We start from the raw sequence: 22,152 nt of genomic DNA, 5'->3' as shown, positions 1-22,152 counted from the left end.
GTTGCCATTTCCTTCTCCAATGCATGAAAGTGAAAAGTGAAAGTGAAGTCGCACAAGTCGTGTCCGACTCCTAGCGACCCCATGGACTGCAGCCCACCAGGCTCCTCCGTCCATGGGATTTTCCAGGCAGGAGTACTGGAGTGGGGTGCCATTGCCTTCTCCATCATATATACACAATTAAGCACACAAAAAAACTCAAAACCAAATTTCAGTTAAACTTTAATTATACACCATAATATCAAAGGGCAAACTAGGGATCCAGTATAAAAAATTACAAGGAAAAGGTAGCAGGCAAGGCAATGGAGAAATATTAAAACTGTGTCACTAATCCTTATGAGAGCACTTAAAACATGTTTTTAATCCTCCAAAGAGGACAAAATTCATTCTCATAAAAGCCATCTCTACAAATTTCATTAAATATCCAGATTTTAAGTTGTATACTCAAAGAAACATATATATAAGTACCAAGATCTCTCATATATAATAATATTACAAACTGACAATTGAACTAAAAATGGAGTATTTTCAGTGCTCTATCTACACTCTTAGATGAATCTTGCAGGGCTTTAGGTGAAAGACTAACTCAACTAAAATATATCCCTAAATGAGATGTTTCAAGTATTAAAACAAAATTAAATTTCACAGTCTTTCTGGGCCTTAGATTTTACACCTGCAAAATGAAGGGATAGACTGATTACTTCTTAAGGAGATCTATTTTAAGACTAGCAACAAAGGTTAGTTTCTGAGTGTGAATGGTGCTAATGTAAATGATTCTTGAGGTTACCAGTTGTAGGGGAACTATTATTTTTGTGAATTACAGCCAAGATAACAATGATTGCTTAATTATGTCTAAATGATTCTGATGGCTGACACGAATGAAGCGACTTAGCAGCAGCAGCAGCAGGGGCACATCATCTTGCTTAGGCTGAACTATTTTTCCCAGTTATTCAACAAGCACTAATCTATCTGCTGCTGGGATGGAATTTTGCAGATGAAATTAGAGTCCCTAATCAGTTAAAGTAAATCCCAAGTGGGACATAATCAGTGAGCCCTACAAAAGAGAGCTTGTTGTTTAGTCACTAACTTGTGTCTGACTCTTTTGCAACTGCATGGACTGTAGCCTATCAGGCTCCTCTGTCCATGGGACTTCCCAGGCAAAAATATTGGAGAGGTTGCTAATTCCTTCTCCAGGGGATCTTCCCGACCCAGAGATCAAACCCACATCTCTGGTATTGGTAGGCAGACTCTTTATCACTGAGCCCCCAGGAAACCCAAAAGAGAGCCTAGGCTTTCCCTAAACAGAGACTCTATCCCACATACACCCGTAGGATTTTAACCTGCTCATCATCTTCTGTTCTTGAGTAGACTTTAAACTTTAGTCAGCCTTCAGAACTGTATAAGCCAATTCTTTGTAAGAAATCCATATTATCTATATGGTTCTACTGGTTCTGCTCCTCTGCTTCAATTTTGATTCATATAATGACATCACATAATGATGCTGTATAAGCTACAAAGAGTGAACACTTTAAAATATTTTAACTGTTCCCATCAATTTCAATGAAATGTGTAGATATGAGGAGTAGACACATATACAATGTGCAGATAAAGGGTGTATTCAGATGTCACTCCAAGGTGTACAAAGGTAAACAAACCTAGACTCTCATGGTTCATCTTCTCCCCAGACTTTTAATTTTTTCATTGTCTCTCTCCTTCCCTATCCAAAACTAAGATGAGGAGAGGATTAAAATTTATTCACACTGAAGTATTAATATGTGACAACACTTGGTATTTAAAATTTCCACAAGGTACGTCTACTTTAATAAAAGTGAAAGCTTCAACACAAAGGAGTATCTGGCAAATGGTGAAATAAGCAAGCAAATAAGGATATTCTCCAACACATATAAATTCACAAACTCTCAAATGACCACGTATTCTGTCTATCTATAAACTGGCTACCTCCAGGTATCTTTTTTTTTATGATTTATTCATTTTGTGATTCTAGAAATGATCACAGCCAAACCTTTCACACCAGTAACATTTTCTTACCATATATTACTTCTACAGAAGAAACTTATACTTTTTATCATTCTGTATTATTTTGGTTTGGGTAGGGAGTCTTTGTATATTATCGGGCAATTATCATTTTATTATTTAACTTTTGATGTACTTATGCCATATATTCCAAAGAGATCATGAGCTTCTTGAAGAGAGGGTTACAACTCAGACTTAAAAAAAAAAACACACAAAACACAAACCAACTCGTGTTTTTTCTTTTAAGAGTGTAGCAATAAATCAATAAGTATTTATTAATTTGATAATTTGCAGAGTACTATGCAAAATAAGGATAATTGTGGTTTGTCTCTTATCTAAAGGAATTTTTTTCCTGTTTATGAGAAATGCTAGTACTCATGTTTTCATAATAAGACCACAACTTGGAAAGACATACATGTTTTAGCCACAAAACTAAGAGTAAACATAAAGACACATAAGAGACAAAATCAAATTTCAGAAAAGGACAAATCATTTGTTCCATATAGGTTTTTACTTTGGCTTTTACATGTTACATGTTACCTTAACTTTAAGGCAATATTCAGAAATGATTAGTAATAATTCTTCAGAATTTGATTATGTTACAAGTTACTCTGCTTTACCACAATATTTAGAAGAAGCTGCTAGTCATTCTAGAGACTGTGGTCTATTGCTAGCCTAAAACCTCACTGCTGGAAGTATGAGGATATTCCTTGATTGTACATGCAGTACTGACCAATTGTTTCCAGACACTTGGTATGCGATAGGACTCGAATGATTAGATTCTGAAAATAAGTGAATAAAATGGATACTTTAGACCCAGATGAATACAATACTAAAATTTAAAGGTTATAAGCTAAAAAGGAAAACCAACAAATGTGATTACATACAAATGAAAAATTTCCATATATAAGAAAGCACCAAAAATAAAGTGAAAAGACAAGCTGTGAGAAATATTTACAAGTCAGGAATGTATTAGGTATTATTTCCCTAAAAAACAAAGCGGGGGGGGGGGGGGCACGTGGATAAACACTGTAGTAAAAAACGCATCATTCAAAAGCAAGCTGAGCAAAGAATTTGAGAGATGACAGATTAAAATAGAAATGGCTCTCAAACTTATGAACTTCAACAATAACTCCAGAAATGCAAATTAAAACAATGAGATGTCACTTTAAGTTGATCCTTTTGGCCAACCTTAAAAACACACTTAAATTCGGAATATGATTTGGCAGAAACTCTCAGGAGGGCAACTGGAAAAATTTAATATAACTAAAAATCATTGGCAATTCTACTTCTAGAGATTGGTCCTATAGAAAAACGCACACTTAAGTACACAGACATATATTCACTACAACACTATAACAACAACAAAAAAATAGAAAACACCCCACCAGCCTTCAATAGGAAAACAAACTATAGTGTATGCATACAATAACATGAGTACTATAAAAAAAATACCAAAGAGAAATCAGTACTAACAGGAAAAGAGGTCTATGTATTTTGTTAGGCAAAAAGCTTTAAAGCAGAATTACAGTGCAACCTCATTAAAATGAATATTAAAAATACTTTTCAAGATAAAATAATTTGGAAGGGATACCTAAAATTAACAACAGAGATTATCTCACGAGATGTGGTGGGATTGTGACAGAGTTTCCTTTTGGCATTATCTAGTTTTGTAAAACCCAATTTCTAAACAATGACTAAGCAAAAAGAAAGTTCAATATAACCATGACATCCTCAGTCATTTGTTCTACCTTGTTGTATACTATTTGGGTATCTGATACATAAAGTTTATGTAATACTAAATCACATTTTTTAAATTACAAGGGGGATGAAAGGGCAAACGCAAATATACCCTCAACATATATCCCATCAGTAATAGGTAGTCAAATATTGATATATATATATGCTTATTTAGCTTTTTTTTTGGGGGGGAAGGCAATGGCACCCCACTCCAGTACTCTTGCCTGGAAAATCCCATGGACGGAGGAGCCTGGTAGGCTGCAGTCCATGGGGTCGATAAGAGTCGGACACGACTGAGCGACTTCACTTTCATGCACTGGAGGAGCAAATGGCAACCCACTCCAGTGTTCTTGCCTGGAGAATCCCAGGGACGGCGGGGCCTGGTGGGCTGCTGTCTATGGGGTCGCACAGAGTTGGACACGACTGAAGTGACTCAGCAGCAGCAGCAGCATTTAGCTTTCTTAATTGACTAATTTGTGTCTGAAGATCAATGATTCACCTGCTACAAACTTCAGTCAAGAATATAAGGTAAAATAGGTGGAAAATTAAGCACTACGTTCCTCTGTTATTTATGTGCTGTGTTCAGTTGCTTTAGTCATGTCCTACCCTTTGCGGTCCCATCAACCGTAGCCTGCCAGGGTCCTCTATCCATGGGATTCTCCAGGCAAGAATAATGGACTAAGGTTGCCATGCCCTCCCCTAGGGGATCTTCCCAACCCAGGGATCAAACCTGCATCTCCTGTGTCTCCTGATTCTTTACCTGCTGAGCCATCAGGGGAGCCTCTACTATCTTATATTATAGCTATTTCTAGTAGTTTCAACAAAGAACTTTACAAGTTTTTAATTCATACTTCCAGTGAAATAGGTGTAATGCAGCTGGCAGCTCATGTAGAAATTCATTTTCTTATTTTGTACGTGTTAGAGGTTGTTACAGAGCAGCACCATTCTCTAATGTGTCATAGTTCTTGGGACTGTTGAAAATAAATATCTGGTAAGATCCAGAGTAACAGGCATGTGCTCCTATTTTATTTCTGAGGTCTGACAGCCTTCTACATACTCTAAAGAATGCAAGAGTAGGGGAGAAGTGGGGACCTGACAGCATCAATCACGAAATCTAAAGTCCTTTTTTTACAGATACACTGCGGTGTAACCTACACTTAAATCTCACAGAGCAATTAATGGTCCTAAAAGGGAACTAACTGCATGCCTCCAGCTGTGCCTGGCATCCTTCTCTTCTCAAATTCTAAAACAGACTCCATTTTTTTAAACTTAGTACATAAAAGAAGACAGTGGGAGAAAAGCTAAGATTGGATAAGGACTGGTCAATAAGACTGAAAAATGTTTCCATGAATGCTATATATATGCCCCTCGGTCAAATCTTCTGAGTAGTAGTGATGCTCCATAGAAGACACTTGGTTAAATATACAATAGCAGAGTCCCTGCTGGTCAAAGCTAGTGAAGCTGTTCTTTTAGTTCAGTGGCAAAGAATACAAACTATATAGTACAAGAGAGGTTGGAGACTTGAAATACTCTCCTGCCAACTGCTTTTTACTTTGAAAGATTTCTAAATCAGTGATAAGCTATCTGCACTGAGAAGGGAATGGAATATCCTCTAGTTGTATATGCAGTCCTTATGTACAAAATAAGCATGGTTCATATGGCATATTGCTGTTCTCTATTTTAGAACTAGCACAGGAACCATGTGATGTGTTCATTGCTATGGTAACTACATTTCAGTGGCGAACAGAGCAAACAGGCATGTAAAACATGTATAAGTTGTCAATATGTAAGTAATTGCTGCCCTGGAGCTGCAATAACTTAAATTCCCTTGTTGCATGACTTATCAGAATAAAACTCTACACCTTCTATTTTTTTTTTTAAATCACATTTAATAAGTGTTCACTCTCTCTAATGCCTGCTCCGTTCAAGAAAACAAATGAATATTGTCTTTCATCCTAGGGTTTTAGTTGCTTCATAAAGAACTACTGATATAACTATTGCTACCACTATTACAGATCTAGGCTTCTAAAAAACAAGTGCAACGTCCTATGTGATTTAAGGCTGGATGAAGTCTCAGTCTTGGTCAACAGGAAAAATGCTCCGACTATCTTCTCTAGGGTTTTGAGTCTACTGTTAGGACCAGCTAGGTCAAGTTTATAGTTGATTATAGGGGAAGAAATCTCTGATTTGGCACCAGTGTTATTTAAATCTTCCAAGTGCTTTCTTACCAGAGCAATCTAGAAAAAAAGATCATCCAAAGATTTTGACTACTTTTAGAACAGTCTTATTGTCCTGTATTTTAATGAGATATTTATAATATTGTATACTTAATTTTAAACTTTCTGTATGATGTCACTTAGGAATGTAAACCTTAACAAGTTTCTCTGACAATTCTCTCTCCCTCACCCTTTCCCTTCCTCCCTTCCTCTCTTTCAATCCATCATTCTGACTTTGTGGTGTTTTTGCTCAGTCCCTAAGTCATGTCTGATTCTTTGTGACCCCATGAACTGCAGCACGCCAGGCTTTCCTGTCCTTCACTATCTCTTGGAATTTGCTCAAATTCATGTCCATTGAGTCAGTGATGCTATCTAAGCATCTTATCCTCTGCTGCCCTCTTCTTTTGCCTTCAATCTTTCCCAGCATTAGGATCTTTTCCAATGAGCCGGCTCTTCACATCTAGTGGCCCAAGTACTGGAGTTTCAGCTTCAGTCCTATTAATAAATATTCAGGGTTGATTTCCTTTAGGATTGACTGATTTGATCTCCTTACACTCCAAGGGACTCTCAAGAGTCTTCCTCAGCACCACAGTTCAAAAGCATAAGTTCTTCAGCACTCAGCCTTCTTTATGGTCCAACTCTCACATCCATACATGACTACAGGAAAAACTACAGCTTTAACTATACAGACCTTTGTCAGCAAAATGAGGTCTTTGCTTTTTAACATTTTGTCTATATTTGTCATAGCTTTTCTTTCAGGGAGCAAGTGTCCTTTAATTTCATGGCTGCAGTCACCATCCACAGTGATCCTGGAACTCAAGAAAATAAAATCTGTCACTGCTTCTACTTTTCCCCTTTCTATTTGCCATGAAGTGATGGGACTAGATGCCACGATCTTAGTTTGCTGAATGTTGAGTTTTAAGCCACCTTTTTCTTTCTTCTCTTTCACCTTAATCAAGAGTCTCTATAAAGTTTCTCTTCACTTTCTGTCATTGAAGTGGTATACTGTGCATATCTGAGGTTGTTGATATTTCTTCCAGCAATCTTGATTCCAACTTGTGATTCATCCAGCCCAGCATTTTGCATGATATACTTTGCATAAAAAATAAACAAGGTGACAATTATACAGCCTTGTCATACTCCTTTTCCCATTGTGAAGCGGTTCCATTCAAGGTTCTAACTGTTGCTTCTTGACCTGCATACAGGTTTCTCAGGAGATAGGTAAGGTGGTCTGGTATTTCCGATTTATCAGCTTGCTGTGATCCACACAAACGCTTTCACATAGTCAATGAAGCAGAAGTAGGTGTTTTTCTGGAAATCCCTTGCTTTCTCCATGATCCAATGAATGTTGGCAATTTGGTCTCTAGTTCCTCTGCCTTTACTAAACCCAGCTTGTACATCTAGAAATTCTCAGTTAACATACTGCTGAAGCCTCGCCTAAAGGATTTTGAGCATAACCTTACTAGCACAAGAAATGAATGCAATCGTCCAGCAGTTTGAACATTCTTTGGTATTGCCCTTTTGAGGACTGGAATGAAAACTGATCTTTTCCAGTTCTATGACCATTGTTGAGTTTTCTAAATTTGCTGGCACATTAAGTGCAGCAGTTTAATAGCATCACCTTTTAGGATTTTAAGTGCTCAGCTGGAATTCTATCACCTCCCCGAGCTTTCTTTGTAGTAAGGCTTCCTAAGTCCCACTTGACTTCACACTCCAGGATGTCTGACTCCAGGTGAGTGACCATACCATCATGGTTATCTGGGTCATTAAGACCTTTTTTGTATGGTTCTTCTGTGTATTCTTGCCTCCTCTTCTTAATCTCTTCTGCCTCTGTTAGGTCCTTACAGTTTCTGTCCTTTATCATGTCTATTCTTGCATGATATATTCCCTTAGTCTCTCAATTTTCCTGAAAAGATCTCTAGTCTTTCCTACTCTATTATTTTCCTCTACTTCTTGCATTATTCAAAGGCCTTCTTATCTCTCCTTCCTATTCTCGAACTCTGCATTCAGTTGAGTTTATATTTCCCTTTCTCCATTGTTTTTTGCTTCTCTTCTTTCCCCAGCTATTTGTAAAGCCTCCTCAGATAACCACTTTGACTTCTTGCCTTTTTCTTTGGAATGGTTTTGGTCACTGCCTCCTGTACGATGTTACGAAGTTCCACCCAAAGTTCTTCAGATACTCTGTCTACCAGATTTAATCCCTTGAATCTATTCATCACCTCCACTGTACAATCATAAAGGCTTTAATTTAGATCATATCTGGAGAGCCTAGCAGTTTTCCCTACTTTCATCAACTTAAGCCGAAATTTTGCAATAAGGAGCTCATGATCTGAGCCATAGTCAGTGCCAGGTCTTATTTTTTCCTGACTGTATACAGCTTCTCCATTTTTAGCTACAAAAAATATAATCAATCTGATTTTGGTATTGGCCATTGTGTGATGTCCATGTGTATAGTCATTTGTTGTGTTGTTGGAAAGGATGTTTGCTATGACCAATGTGTTCTCTTGGAAAAACCCTGTTAGCCTTTGCTCTGCTTCATTTTGGACTCCAAGGCCAAACTGGTCTATTTTTTCAGGTATCTTCTTACTTTTGCAGTCCTATCCCCTGTGATGGAAAGGATGTCTTTCTTTGGTTTATGAGACAGCTAAAGGGATCTCACACCAATGACTTAAATTATGCTTTTATATAATACACACTTCGGGGTTCTTTTATAAAGAATCATATTCTGTGGGAAATAAAACACTGCTAAATAAACAAATACTAATACCAAGATGGACTTCTGAAAAAACCCATCAGAACTGTTTACTATTCATAGTAAATGACAATGTTATAAGCTTAACCACATCTTATAACTTGCCATTAACTTAGACCTGGAGGTTGTTATTTTTTTTTAATTGTAATAAACTTAGAAACTATAGTATAATTTTATTGGAACTTGGAGAAAAAATACAGGTTAAATAAAGCAGGTTATATTTATAATCAATACACTTTATACATACAACTATCATACATAAATTAAGTTGGAAAGACAATAAACTTGTGTATAAGAGAGTAATCCACTTTCTGCTATATCAGCAATAGCAATGTTTTCTTCAAACTCATTGGTTCAGTTGCACCATACAGAGCATACTGATCTTCAGACACCAAGAAATGTCTCGAAGACCCACTTCATTCTACTGTGTTAAAACTTTCTACTCTGCAGCTATTGGTATAAGTATATAACTTATATTCTACTATAAAAATGCAAATCATATAGCTTACTATACTTACAGAAATAGAAAGTATTTCTAATGGTATCTGTATTTCCAAGTCATAATTTCAACTTTGTTAGTTTTACATATATGTGAAGTCACTCATGATTTTGCTGATTTAACTACTACTACAGATTGTAGTTAAAGGATGAGAAAGAGGGTTAAGAAAAAGGGACCAATTTTTTTTTCAACAATATTATATAGCAACATAAATTAATAAATTTTAGCTACATATAGCAACATGGATGAATATCAGAACCATTTTACTGAATGAAAAGAAAATTCAGGAGACTACATTTATATCATTTCTATAAAAATAAAACAGAACAACAATATATTGTATAAATATATACATATGTATACATACACATATATATTCCAGATAATGTAGAAGTCAAAATATAGGCAGTAGCTTTGGAGGAGACTGAAAAGAGTTTTAAATGTATCAGATGAGGAAAGAAGCAGAGGCATTTACTTGTAAGATATATGTTCTATACATTCTTTGATAGATATTAATTATTTATAATGAGAAAAAAGGAAAAGAATAAGAGAAAAGAAAAAGAGTAAACTGATGTATAATTACTCTTTTATGGGCAGCACATCACAGTTCACGTTTTACCACAAGCAAGCATTAGAAAACAGAGTGTAGGTGGCTACCACAGGAAAGCAACCTGTTTCACTAAATAGAAGACCATACTCAATAAGACAAATAATTCATGCTTTTTCATAGAGAATATTTATCCTATTTGCTTATATAACCTGTCATATGTAAGCATATGTAAAATAGCATTAAAAAGAACTGTTTCTTTTTTCAGAAACAGTTGGGGATTTACTTTTCCTGTTAAAAAATGATGAGACTTATTATGAGAGATGCTTGCTTGGCTTGCAATTGGCTGTCATTTATAGCACTTTGTATTTTCTTGTAATTGAGTTATAGTTTGCAAACAACATGATGTACCCGTCTTAAATGTTCACTCAAAACAAGATATAGAACATTTCCATAATCCTAAAAAGGTCTCTGTTGCCCTATACCAGTCAATATATACTTACTGATTTATATCAGATAGCTTTTGCTTATTTGGATGGATTAATACAGAGCACAAATATTATATTATGGATCTTACTTCTTTGAGATTTATCCCTGTGGTGGGGGGAGGAGTAACAGTAGTTTATTCCTTTTTATTGTTGAGTAATATATTACTGTATGAATATATCACATTTTGTTGAAAAATTATCCTTCTGATGGTCACCTATTTTCTGTTATAATATTTTTCTGCAAGTCATTTTGTGGACATATATTTTTGCTCTCCTTAGGTAAGTAACTTGCTGGGTAATAGGGTAGATGTATGGTTAAGATTATATATATATATATAAACCCTTCCAAGTAGTTTCTTAAATTTGCGATACTACCAGCAAAGAATGAGAGCTCCAATTGTTCTACATCCTTTCCAACACTTGGTAGTTCTTTTAATTTCAATCACTAAAGTTGGTGGGCAATGGTATCTCATTGTGCTGTTGATTTACATTTCCCTAACGATTAATGATGTTGAGCCTCTTTTCAGATCCTTATTGGCCATTACATTATTTCCCTTTGTGAGGTGTCTATGTCTTTTGTCCACTTTTTTCCTCTATTGTGTTTTTCTTATTTGTAGAAGTTCTTTATATATACTATATACAAACCTTGTCAGATACATGAATTGTAAATGCTTCCGGGAACTTGCAGTTGGCCTATTCATTATATTTATGGTGTCATTAAAAAAGAAAAAGTAGCTTTATTAGGATATCAACTTAATTGTAAAAGTCACACATTTTCAGAGAACAGTTCAATGGTTTTTGCAAACATTTGCAAACATCACAATTCAGATTTAGAACACTTTCATTAGCCCCAAGAGATATTTCCACCTCCATTTACAGTCAATCTCTTTTCCACCCCTAGTTTACTATTTGAACTGCTTTAGGCATAGAAGACATTTTCAGTTAATGAGCCATTTAAAAAATGTAAGTAAAAATAAAGAACTAAATGTCTTTATTTCAAATAAATTTAAAATAATAGCTCCTAGCAGTGACTTATGAAAACAATTCGTATTAGGTTTGTCTAACATTACCACCTAACTAAATCTTTCCAATCAATGTAAAAAATTAGTGGAAAGAGCTAAGGTAGAGGATAAATGTGGCATATTTCATAGTTGGCTAGGAATTAAAGAGTAGGGGAGGAAACCAAGTTTTTTCTAACCATTAAAAAGACCCTAAAATATGTATGCAACATATATCTGAATCTGTAAGCCTAAGGTATGGATACTTACTAAGTAATAGGCAGAAGATCAGAACAAATAAGGATTCAAAATGTCTTCTAGCTTTAGTTAAATGTAGGTTTCTCTACTTTTCATATTCTTTACAGTGTGGAAAAAAATTACACATAACCATATTTCCTTCCACTAGCCTTCCCTGCTTAAGTCCACTTTGTACTTTATCTTTTCCCTTTCATTAATGACGTCTTTTGATGAAAAGACCTTAATTTTAATGATTCCAACTTATCTTTCTTCCTTGTTAGCACTTTAGCACTTGGTGTCTTTCATCAGGCATGGCCTATTAAGACCATATTTTCCTGAGTTCTTCTGGAAGCTTTACTGTTCTATATTTATTTACAATCCATATACAACGGATTTTCGGTGTAAGGTAGGAATCAAAGTTAACTTTGTTTTACCTGAACATTCAGGAGATCGCCAGCACCATCCTTTCCTCTCAAGTTGCCAGTGGTGCCTTTTTGTAAATTAGGTGACTGTACATGTGTGGGTCTATTTCTGAACCCTATCCTTTGTCTATTAGCTTATCCTTAAGTCAACTCCACACTGTCTTAAACATTTTATATAGGACTGTGTAGACAAAATAAAAACTTTACCTAAAATCACTATGTAACAGGAACTAACATAGTCTTGTATGTCAATTATACTTCAAAAACAAACATACAGAGAAATACATAGAAAAAGAGACTAGATTTGCATTTACAGAGGCAGGTGGCATGGTGGGTGGGGACAGAGGGAAAATGGGATGAAGGAAGTCAAAAGGTACTATAAACTTCTACTTATAAATAAGAACTAGGGATGTAATGTACAGATAAATACAATGAACATTGTGGTATGTTATACACAAAAGTTGTTAAGAAAGTAATTCCAAAGAGTTCTCATCAGGAAATTTTTTTTCTATTTATTTAATTTCATATCTATATGATGATGAAAGTTCACTAAACTTACTATGATAATCATTTCATGATGTATATAGGTCAAATCATTATGCTGTACACCCTCAGTTCAGTTCCGTTCAGTCTCTCAGTCATGTCTGACTCTTTGTGACCCTGTGGACTGCAGTACGCCAGGCTTCCCTGTCCATCACCAACTCCTGGAGCTTGCTCAAACTCACGGCCGTAGAGTCGGTGATGCCATCCAACCATCTCATCTTCTGTCGTCCCCTTCTCCTCCTGCCCTCAATCGTTCCCAGCATCAGGGTCTTTTCAAATGAGTCAGCTCTTCGCATCAGGTGGCCAAAGTATTGGAGCTTCAACTTCAGCATCAGTCCTTCCAATGAATATTCAGGACGGATTTCCTTTAGGATGAACTGGTTTGATCTCCTTACAGTCCAAGGGACTCTCAAGAGTCTTCTCCAAGACCACACTTCAAAAGCATCAATTCTTCAGTGCTCAGCTTTCTTTATAGTCCAACTCTCACATCCATACACGACCACTGGAAAAAACATAGCTTTGACTAGATGGGTCTTTGACGGCAAAGTAATGTCTCTGCTTTTTAAAATGCTGTCTAGGTTGGTCACAGCTTTTCTTCCAAGGAGCAAGCGTCTTCTAATTTCATGGCTGCAATCACTCTGCAGTGATTCTGGAGCCCCAAAAGATAAAGTCTGTCACTGTTTCCATTGTTTACCCATCCATCTGCCATGAAGTGATGGAACCAGATGCTATGATCTTACTTTTCTGAATGTTGAGTTTTAAGCCAGCTTTTTCACTCTCCTCTTTCATCAAGAGGCTCTTTAGTTCTTCTTCACTTTCTGCTGTGAGGGTGGTGTCATCTGCATATCAGAGGTTATTTTTTTTTTAAAGGCTTAAAATGTATTTTAATAAGTTCATGTTGCATTATTTCATTTCTCAGAAAAACTTCAAAGGTATTAGGGACAAATCAAACATGATACACCAATAAAAAATGCACAGCATAACTACCTAAGATAGGCAAAGCTGAGAGCTACCGTCTGACACTCAGCATACAGCAGCCCTGTTCTCAAGATTGTACTAGGCCTATCCAGAAAGCTGTGAATGGCAACATCACAGACACAAAAGGGCCATTTCGGGTTGTCCTTACCCAAGAAAAAGATGGAGGCAAGTTTAACACAAGATTTTTTAAAGATACACTAAATGAAAATCTCTAAAAGAAAATGTCTTCCTTGGGACATGAAAGGGTAATATATGGGACATAACAGAACCGTATGTATGTTGTATGTCACCTCTGTGGACATGTGCCTGAATTCCCACCTGGGAGTGATTAGAACAGTGGGGCCAAGGTCACTGGGGGATGTTTGGTTTTTGTGGTATATGTGGCAGGATCTCTGGGGTGAGACATTGCACTAAGTCGTGTCTGACTCTTGCGACCCCATGGACTGTAGCCTGCCAGGCTCCTCTGTCTATGGGATTCTCCAGGCAAGAATACTGGAGTGGGTTGCCATTTCCTTCTCCATATCTGAGGTTATTGATATTTCTCCTGGCAATCTTGATTTCAGCTTGTGCTTCATCCAACCCGGCATTTCTCATGATGTACCCTGCATAAAAGTTAAATAAGCAGGGTGACAATATACAGCCTTGACGTACTCCTTTCCAGATTTGGAACCAGTCTGTTGTTCCATGTCCAGTTCTAACTGTTGCTTCTTGGCCTGAATACAAATTTTTCTGGAGGCAGGTCAGGTGGTCTGGAATTCCCATCTCTTTAAGAATTTTCCACAGTTTGTTGTGATCCACACAGTCTAAGGCTTTGGCATAGTCAATAAGGCAGAAGTAGATGTTCTTCTGGAACGCTCTTGCATGAACCAGAGGATGTTGGCAATTTGATCTCTGGTTCCTCTGCCTTTTCTAAATTCAGTTTGAACATCTGGAAGTTCACGGTTCACGTACTGTTGAAGCCTGACTTGGAGAATTTTGTACACCCTAAACTTATATAATTCTGCACGTCAATTCTATCTCAATAAAAATAGGTAAGTTTACTTAAAAAGCAATTCAATTACATTTGAGTATAACTCATTATAAACTAAGGTTCAAATGTATATTAATAAGCAACAAGATGCAAATTAAAAAGACTAATATTGCTATTAAAAGTGAAAAGTGAAAGTCGCTCTGTTGTGTCTGACTCTTTGTGACCCCATGGACTGTAGCGCACCAAGCTCCTTGTTCCATGGGATTCTCCAGGCAAGCATACTGGAGTGGTAACTTTTCTCTTCCCCAGGGGATCTTCCCGACCCAAGGACTGAACTCAGGCCTCCTGCATTGCATGTAGAATCTTTACCATCTGAGCCATGAGGGAAGCCCAACATTGCTGTTAGTATTTTCCAAATCAATCCACATTTACTCTATCCCTATACCAATCTATTGAACACAACATACTTCTGTCAAAGCATGATCTAATAATGTTACTATCACTGCCTTAAAACCTCTAATATTTTTCTGTTGTTGATGCAAGGTGGTAAGACCTGGGGAGTGGGGAGCAGTTACTAAGTCTATTGCAATAATCCAGGAAGTGATAAGAGCATTATGAACTAGGAAGAAGTTAGAAGAGGTGGTATCAGGTAATTAGACTTTCAATATAGACTGACCGTAGATTCAAACACAACTATTTTGATTAAAGCGACAATGGATACCAAAGCTCCTTGACTGCAAACCACTGGATAGATACCTCTGACCTAAAATTTCCACTTCAGATTTATAAACTAAGAATGACAACTAGACATAAACGTCCTCAAAGAATCCAGAAATAGTCTCAATCTTAATGTACATGGCATATCTATGGCTATTAAAAGCTCCATTATAACTTCAATGAGTTAACATATAAATATACCTATTATAGGTATAAATTATACCTCTTTGTGACAGCCCAAAGAGAGTTCTATAAACTCAGGGGGAAAATTAATGAATGAAGGAAAACTTCATAGAATAAATTACATCAATCCCTCGAGATACAACATGTCCCTCGAGACACAATGTAGAGACAACTCTACATTCATCATGGTCAGGTATTTAAGAACACACCCTTATTTTATACGAATTCAGAACAAAGTACTTTCTCTCCATAATATTTAAGTCTGTACTTATAAATTAAGAAGTACCTTAATAATGTCTGTCACTCCCACTAGACTATAAAATCCTTAAGGGTAGGGACCATATCTGTTCTTATTCAACTAAGTATCCCTAATATTGGATATGTAGTAGACACTTAATAAATCACTATGAAATAAATGAATAAAAAAGGGAGGAAGTTAAAAAATTTTTGTGAGGTTTTCCAGCATCATGGAAATTTGATCCTCATCAACTTAGTTGTAACAGGTAAGTCTTGTTTAAAAAAGAAAAAAAAGAGTCCCAGTTGTATTCATAGTGAAAATTCATTTATTCATTCAGAAAATAGAGTGTCTACAGTGTGCAGATACTGTTTAACGGGTTGGAAATACAGCAATGAATGAGACACAAAGCTTTCATCCTTGTGGAGCATACTCCATTCTTGCATTCATTCAGTGGCTTTCTGAAGCCATTTTTTCTGTGTAAAACATCTTTACTCTATACCATGAAGGTTTCCTGAACATTCAATCTTCTGATATGCTTGCCAGGTAAAATACTAGATTACCAGTTAAATTTGAATTTCATATATGCAATTAATTATTTTTTAGTTTAATTATATCTCTAACATTGTGAATTCCATCTGAAATTCAAATTTAAACGGACATCTTGCATTTTCTAAGCTGTTTCTGGCAATCTTGTTAATTGGTAATTTTCCCCCTTTCCAAATTTCCATTCTAACTATATTCAGGATCACAGAGTTTAACACTCAATCATTGTCTTCTGTAGGAATTTTGTTTTGTTGCTACATGTTATAAGCACTTAAAAAATACTTGATAGATGAAGAAGACAGAAACGAAAATTACACTGAAAATTCATTTACAGAGATGTTCTTCAGAATGGTACTTGCAATACTGAAACAATCAGAAACAGTAAAAACGTTCAACAATACAAGATTAATGAAAATAAATGACATTATACAGCAACCTAAAATGATAACTGAAAGAACAATTAATGACACTGGAAAATAATGAAAGTTTAATGCTAAGCGGAAAAGGAGAAATAAAGTTACAATAATGGAAGTAATTTCAATTCGTTAAAACTTTGCGTATGCCCAACAGTTTGCTACATTCTTTACAAACGCCAATATCATGACAGGAAACACTAAGGAACTGTTTCAGATGAAAGGAAACCAAAGACATAGGACAAATAAAGGTAAGGCACAATCTTGAACTGGGTCTTGGAGTAGGGAAACAAAATTACTAGAAAGAACATTCCTGGAAGACAAGAAAAATCTGAATATACGCCGAGTATCATATGCAAAAAGAGAAGACGCTCAAAGCTTATGGGAAAAATTTATTTGTATTCTTCTTACAACTTTTCTTAAATTTGAAAATCATTTCAAAATAAAAACTTTAGGGACTTCCATGTGGTCCAGTGGTTAAGATTCTCTGTTCACAATGCAGTGGGTCTGGGCTAGATCCCTGGTCAGGACCCTAGATGGCACATACCTCAACTAAGAGTCTGCATACCATAATAAGATCCTGAATGCTGCAACTAAAAGCTGCCACATGCCCCAATGAAGACTGAAGATCCTGAGTGCCACAACTAAGACCCAGTGCAGGCAAATAAAAAGTAAAAAAATCTTTAAGCTAAAAAATATGTATGAAAAAAACACTGTGAGGAAACACACAAAAATTGTTTAGAATAAGTAATGCTGAAATGAAAGTTAATTTATCTTTGACTGTTTCTACATTTTATTCTCTATATGAGCATGCATTATTATTATAGTTGGAAAAGAGTTAAAAATCACTTAAAAGGTGGTCTGATAAAATATATAGTCCATGACTTGTTAATTTGTCTTATTTATCGACTTTCAGGATAAAAATTTATTTTTAACATATTAAAAAAAGATCATTACAAAATAAATTAGAAGACTGAACACATTCATTTCTAAGAATGAAGGTTCCCAAAAAGTATCCGATCATCTGGAAGTTTGTCCGTATTCTCTCCCACTTCTATTTCTACTCTTCTCTCTACTATCCAAGATGTTCTATTTTCTTACAACACAGCTTTTCTTAATTTTTAAAAGCTCTACTATAAAACTAATCTAGGCATGAGTAATCTTTTTAGAAATGTTCCCTGGACTTGTTACCTATTATACAAAGAGATAAAGGGACTATGATAACTAAATCAATGACATCATGGGAGTAATGTTCTGATTGTTTATAACAAAAGAAAAAGAAAATACAGAACTCAGTATAAATCTGAGAATAGCTAGACAAATAGAGATAAAAATATTTAAAAATTTTTTATTTGGAGTAATAAAGTTTGGTTAAGTTCTACAGTACAGCAAAATGGATCAGCTATGCTGCTGCTGCTGCTGCTAAGTCGCTTCGGTCATGTCTGACCCTGTGCGACCCCATAGACGGCAGCCCACCAGGCTCCCCCGTCCCTGGGATTCTCCAGGCAAGAACACTGGAGTGGGTTGCCATTTCCTTCTCCAATGCATGAGAGTGAAAAGTAAAAGTGAAATTGCTCAGTCGTGTCCGACTCTTCGCGACCCCATGGATTGCAGCCTATCAGGCTCCTCCGTCCATGGGATTTTCCAGGCAACTGTACTGGAGTGGGTTGCCATTGCCTATACTTATACATATATTCCCTCTTTTTTGGATTTCCTTCCCATTTGGGTCACCAAAGAGCAGCTATACAGTAGGTCCTCATTACTTATTTACTTTATACATAGTATCAACAGTGCGTATATGTCAACCCTAATCTCCCAATTCACCCACACCCCCTTTCCTCCTTGGTGTGGGGTGAATTGGGATCCTCTACAATTCCCTAGGGCTTCCCTTGTGGCTCAGCTGGGAAAGAATCTGTCTGCAATGAGGGAGACCTGGGTTCTATTCTTGGGTTGGGAAGATCCCCTGGAGACGGGAAAGGCTACCCACTCCAGTATTATGGCCTGGAGAATTCCATGGACTGTATACGCCATGGGGTTGCAAAGAGTCAGACTCGACTTGAGCAACCTTCACTTTCACAGTTCCCTACTTCTGTGTCTCTATCTCTTCCTATGCTCTTGCCATACGGATATTAATATACTAAAATCACAATTTAAAAGGCCCCTTCTAAATCTTCCCCTCTCCTAAAGTTTCCACTTCTTTCATTTGTTATTTGAAAACTAGTGCTAAGTACCATTCAGTTGTGACAACATTGCTGCATAGGTTTGTATCTTTTCACCTATTTTATAGCTGGTCTAAATTGTTCTGAGCAACAAACAGAAGTTCTACTGATTTATTTTGTGGTATTCCTTGTAGTGCATTTTGGGGTTCAATATATCAAGAAATGTAGACTCTGACTTTACATAACAAATATGAAATTTGATTAGGAAGGAGTAAACTGAATTTACCTCCAAGCCAGAATTGCCCCCTTGAAAGAGGTAGGTACTGAAGAGGTCATTTTTAAACTAATACCAGGCTGAGAGAAAGAAAACTTATGTTTCCCTGTGCTATAAAAAATTAATTTTGTACAAATTATCAACCCTATTTGGCTTGATGTTGTAATAAAAGAACTTTACTTGTCAAATTAAATATTCCACCTTAATATGACTAATTAGTACTAATATGAATAAATTAGTACTAATATCCACTCTATTAACAGATGTCTCCACACTTAATATTTAGTTTCATTCAGGTCAATTACTGAAAATACACACTGCTTCTTAAAAGGCATTTTTCATTATAGTTCAAAAGGAATAGTAACATTTATAACAACAGTCATGGGGGATACCATATCTATTTGGCGTAAAAATATCTAACATCAATCCTATGAGCGTCATATTTTTGAAAAAACATTAGGACACTCTTCCAAAGAAAAAGAATTAAAAGTTGGAGGAGCCAATCATTTCCTGAGTATAGAAAAAGATGATACGTTTAAATCTTGTTTCTTAGGGAGCAAAATCTGACAAGAGGGAGCTGAAGTTTCAGTTCCCTTGTCTCCCTTCTCTACACTATGAACTGAAACCAGAGAGTAACAAGAGGGCTGACAAAATGCTTCTGGTGGAAACTATGGTCCCCTGGGCTTGTGAAGTTAGTACAGGGTTACCACAAAACTGAGGCTCTTAAAACTATTCATATGAACTGGGACCCCTAAGCCAGACCTGAATTTCATATTGTGAAAACATACTGCAGATTCTTATTTTCAAAAAGTTGAGAGAAAAAGGATGGTGATAAGCAAGTGAATGTGTAATAGCACTGCTGACATTCTAAAAGGATTTTACAATACAGATGTAGAACACAGTGCCTGATACAGAATATTCTCTTAATAAATAGTGGTCAAATTGAAGGACAATATTTAATTACCTAAAAATAGTTTAAATGTGTCAAATATAGCCTAAAATAGCTAAAAGTTTAGTTTGAGGGATTCATATTTATGACCAATTCTTAAATTCTAAATCTTCCTAAGATCAAAAGTAATGATTAAAACAAAACAAACAAACAAACAAAAAACAGCGGTTACTAAGCAGGAAAATCGTATTTAAAAAGACAACCATTCTATACAATTTGCAAAGATTTAAACTCCCAGCAACGGGGGAAAAAAAACCTCACCCATTCATTTATTAAATGTTTAGTAAACGCATATTATTTGTTAGGCAGTAGTACTATAATAATGAACAGAAGTCTACTGTGAATGAATATATTAGTGTAAAAGAAAATAAACATGTAATTACTAAACTATGCAAGTGTTAAGAAAAATGTGTTATAATTACACATAAAATATCACTAAATCAAATTTTTAAAATGACTAAGTGAATTGGGATGGAGGAGAAGGGGAGGAGAAGGTAAGGGAAGTAATGCAAGTTTTAATGGATAATTAGAAGTTTGCCAGAAAGAATTAGAGACATTAAAGATAAAGAAAGAAGGACTGAAAGATGAAAAAACATGAAGGCAAAAATTAAATGGTGCACTCTGGAAAATCTGACCAGTTAGGAAGTTCAGGAGAAAGAGGGATTTGCAGGAGAAAAGAAAATAAAGATAAAACTATTAATATATAACGAGGATTCATTCATATTCATTGAATGATTTTACACAAGCAAAAATGAGATGTAAGTCTTTAAAGTTCATATCTTAAGAAATGATCATTTTTTAATTTACTGGATTATTTTTATTGTGCTAAAATAATAGGCTGATAGGTGCTGAGTCAATTATAGTCTTAATTCAGTTTAATTCTTGCAGCAACCAACTTTTTGAAATAAGGCTAACCTCTGACCCTTCTAATGAATTCTATTTGATGGCAGTGCCTTAAAAATAGTCAATAACCAAACATTAAAATAACTCCATTAGAAACAACATTCATGTATACAGCTGTTGTGAGTGAAAAGTATTCCAAATGTGGACATTAAACATAACCATTTTAAAAACATCAAAGCTAGGAAATAACTGTTGATAACATACTATAGAACCTATTAAAAATTCCCCAATTATCCTCTTAATGTCAAACAAGAAAGCTACAGAAAAAATTTAAGCTGAGTCAAAAAATAGACATTTTAAAAATTCTAAAAATAGCCGTAGGCTCCTTTATATGTCATATAAATTTAGCTTTTATTTACAAGTCAGTCAATTTCATTATAATTTTAGTCATAAGAAAATATTAAAATTCATTAAGCAAAAGTTTAAATATTGTCATTGCCTTTATATCATGGCATACCAGACAAATAATACTATAATAGTGCCACATTTATAGAACAGTAATTAAAACATTCTTTGGCATTGCCTTACTTCCAAGCCAGGCTTCAACAATACGTGAACCGTGAACTTCCAGATGTTTAAGCTGGTTGTAGAAAAGACAGAGGAACCAGAGATCAAATTGCCAACATCTGCTGGATCATCAAAAAAGCAAGAGAGCTCCAGAAAAACATCGATTTCTGCTTTATTGACTATGCCAAAGCCTTTGACTGTGTGGATCACAATAAACTGTGGAAAATTCTGAAAGAGATGGGAATACCAGACCACCTGACCTACCTCTTGAGAAATCTGTATGCAGGCGAGGAAGCAACAGTTAGAACTGGACATGGAACAAGACTGGTTCCAAATCTGGAAAGGAGTACGTCAAGGCTGTATACTGTCACCCTGCTTATTTAACTTATATGCAGAGTACATCATGAGAAACACTGTGCTGGAAGTAGCACAAGCTGGAATCAAGATTTCCGGGAGAAATAACAATAACCTCAGATATGCAGATGACACCCCCCTTATGGCAGACAGTGAAGAGGAACTAAAAAGCCTCTTGATGAAAGTGAAAGAGGAGAGGAAAAAAGTTGGTTTAAAGCTCAACATTCAGAAAACGAAGATCATGGCATCTGGTCCCATCACTTCATGGGAAATAGATGGGGAAACAGTGGAAACAGTGGCTGACTTTATTTTTTTTTGGCTTCAAAATCACTGCAGATGGTGACTGCAGCCATGAAATTAAAAGACGTTTATTCTTTGGAAGGAAAGTTATGACCAACCTAGATAGCATATTCAAAAGCAGAGACATTACTTTGCATACAAAGGTCCGTCTAGTCAAGGCTATGGTTTTTCCAGTAGTCACGTACTGATGC

At 35.9% G+C, this 22,152-nt stretch overlaps 1 protein-coding gene across 2 annotated transcripts in view; it reads right to left on the bottom strand.

Moving 5' to 3' along the window:
* The window catches only part of ADK (adenosine kinase), a 550,542-nt gene that overhangs the window by 127,560 nt on the left and 400,830 nt on the right, over positions 1 to 22,152 (bottom strand). The window lies entirely within an intron of this gene.

This window comes from Bison bison, unplaced genomic scaffold (genome assembly GCF_000754665.1).
Source record: "Bison bison bison isolate TAMUID 2011002044 unplaced genomic scaffold, Bison_UMD1.0 scf7180017864309, whole genome shotgun sequence".
Taxonomy (NCBI): domain Eukaryota; kingdom Metazoa; phylum Chordata; class Mammalia; order Artiodactyla; family Bovidae; genus Bison; species Bison bison.
The sequence above is the reverse complement of the archived record's forward strand: the minus strand, read 5'-3'. Positions and strand labels throughout refer to the sequence as shown.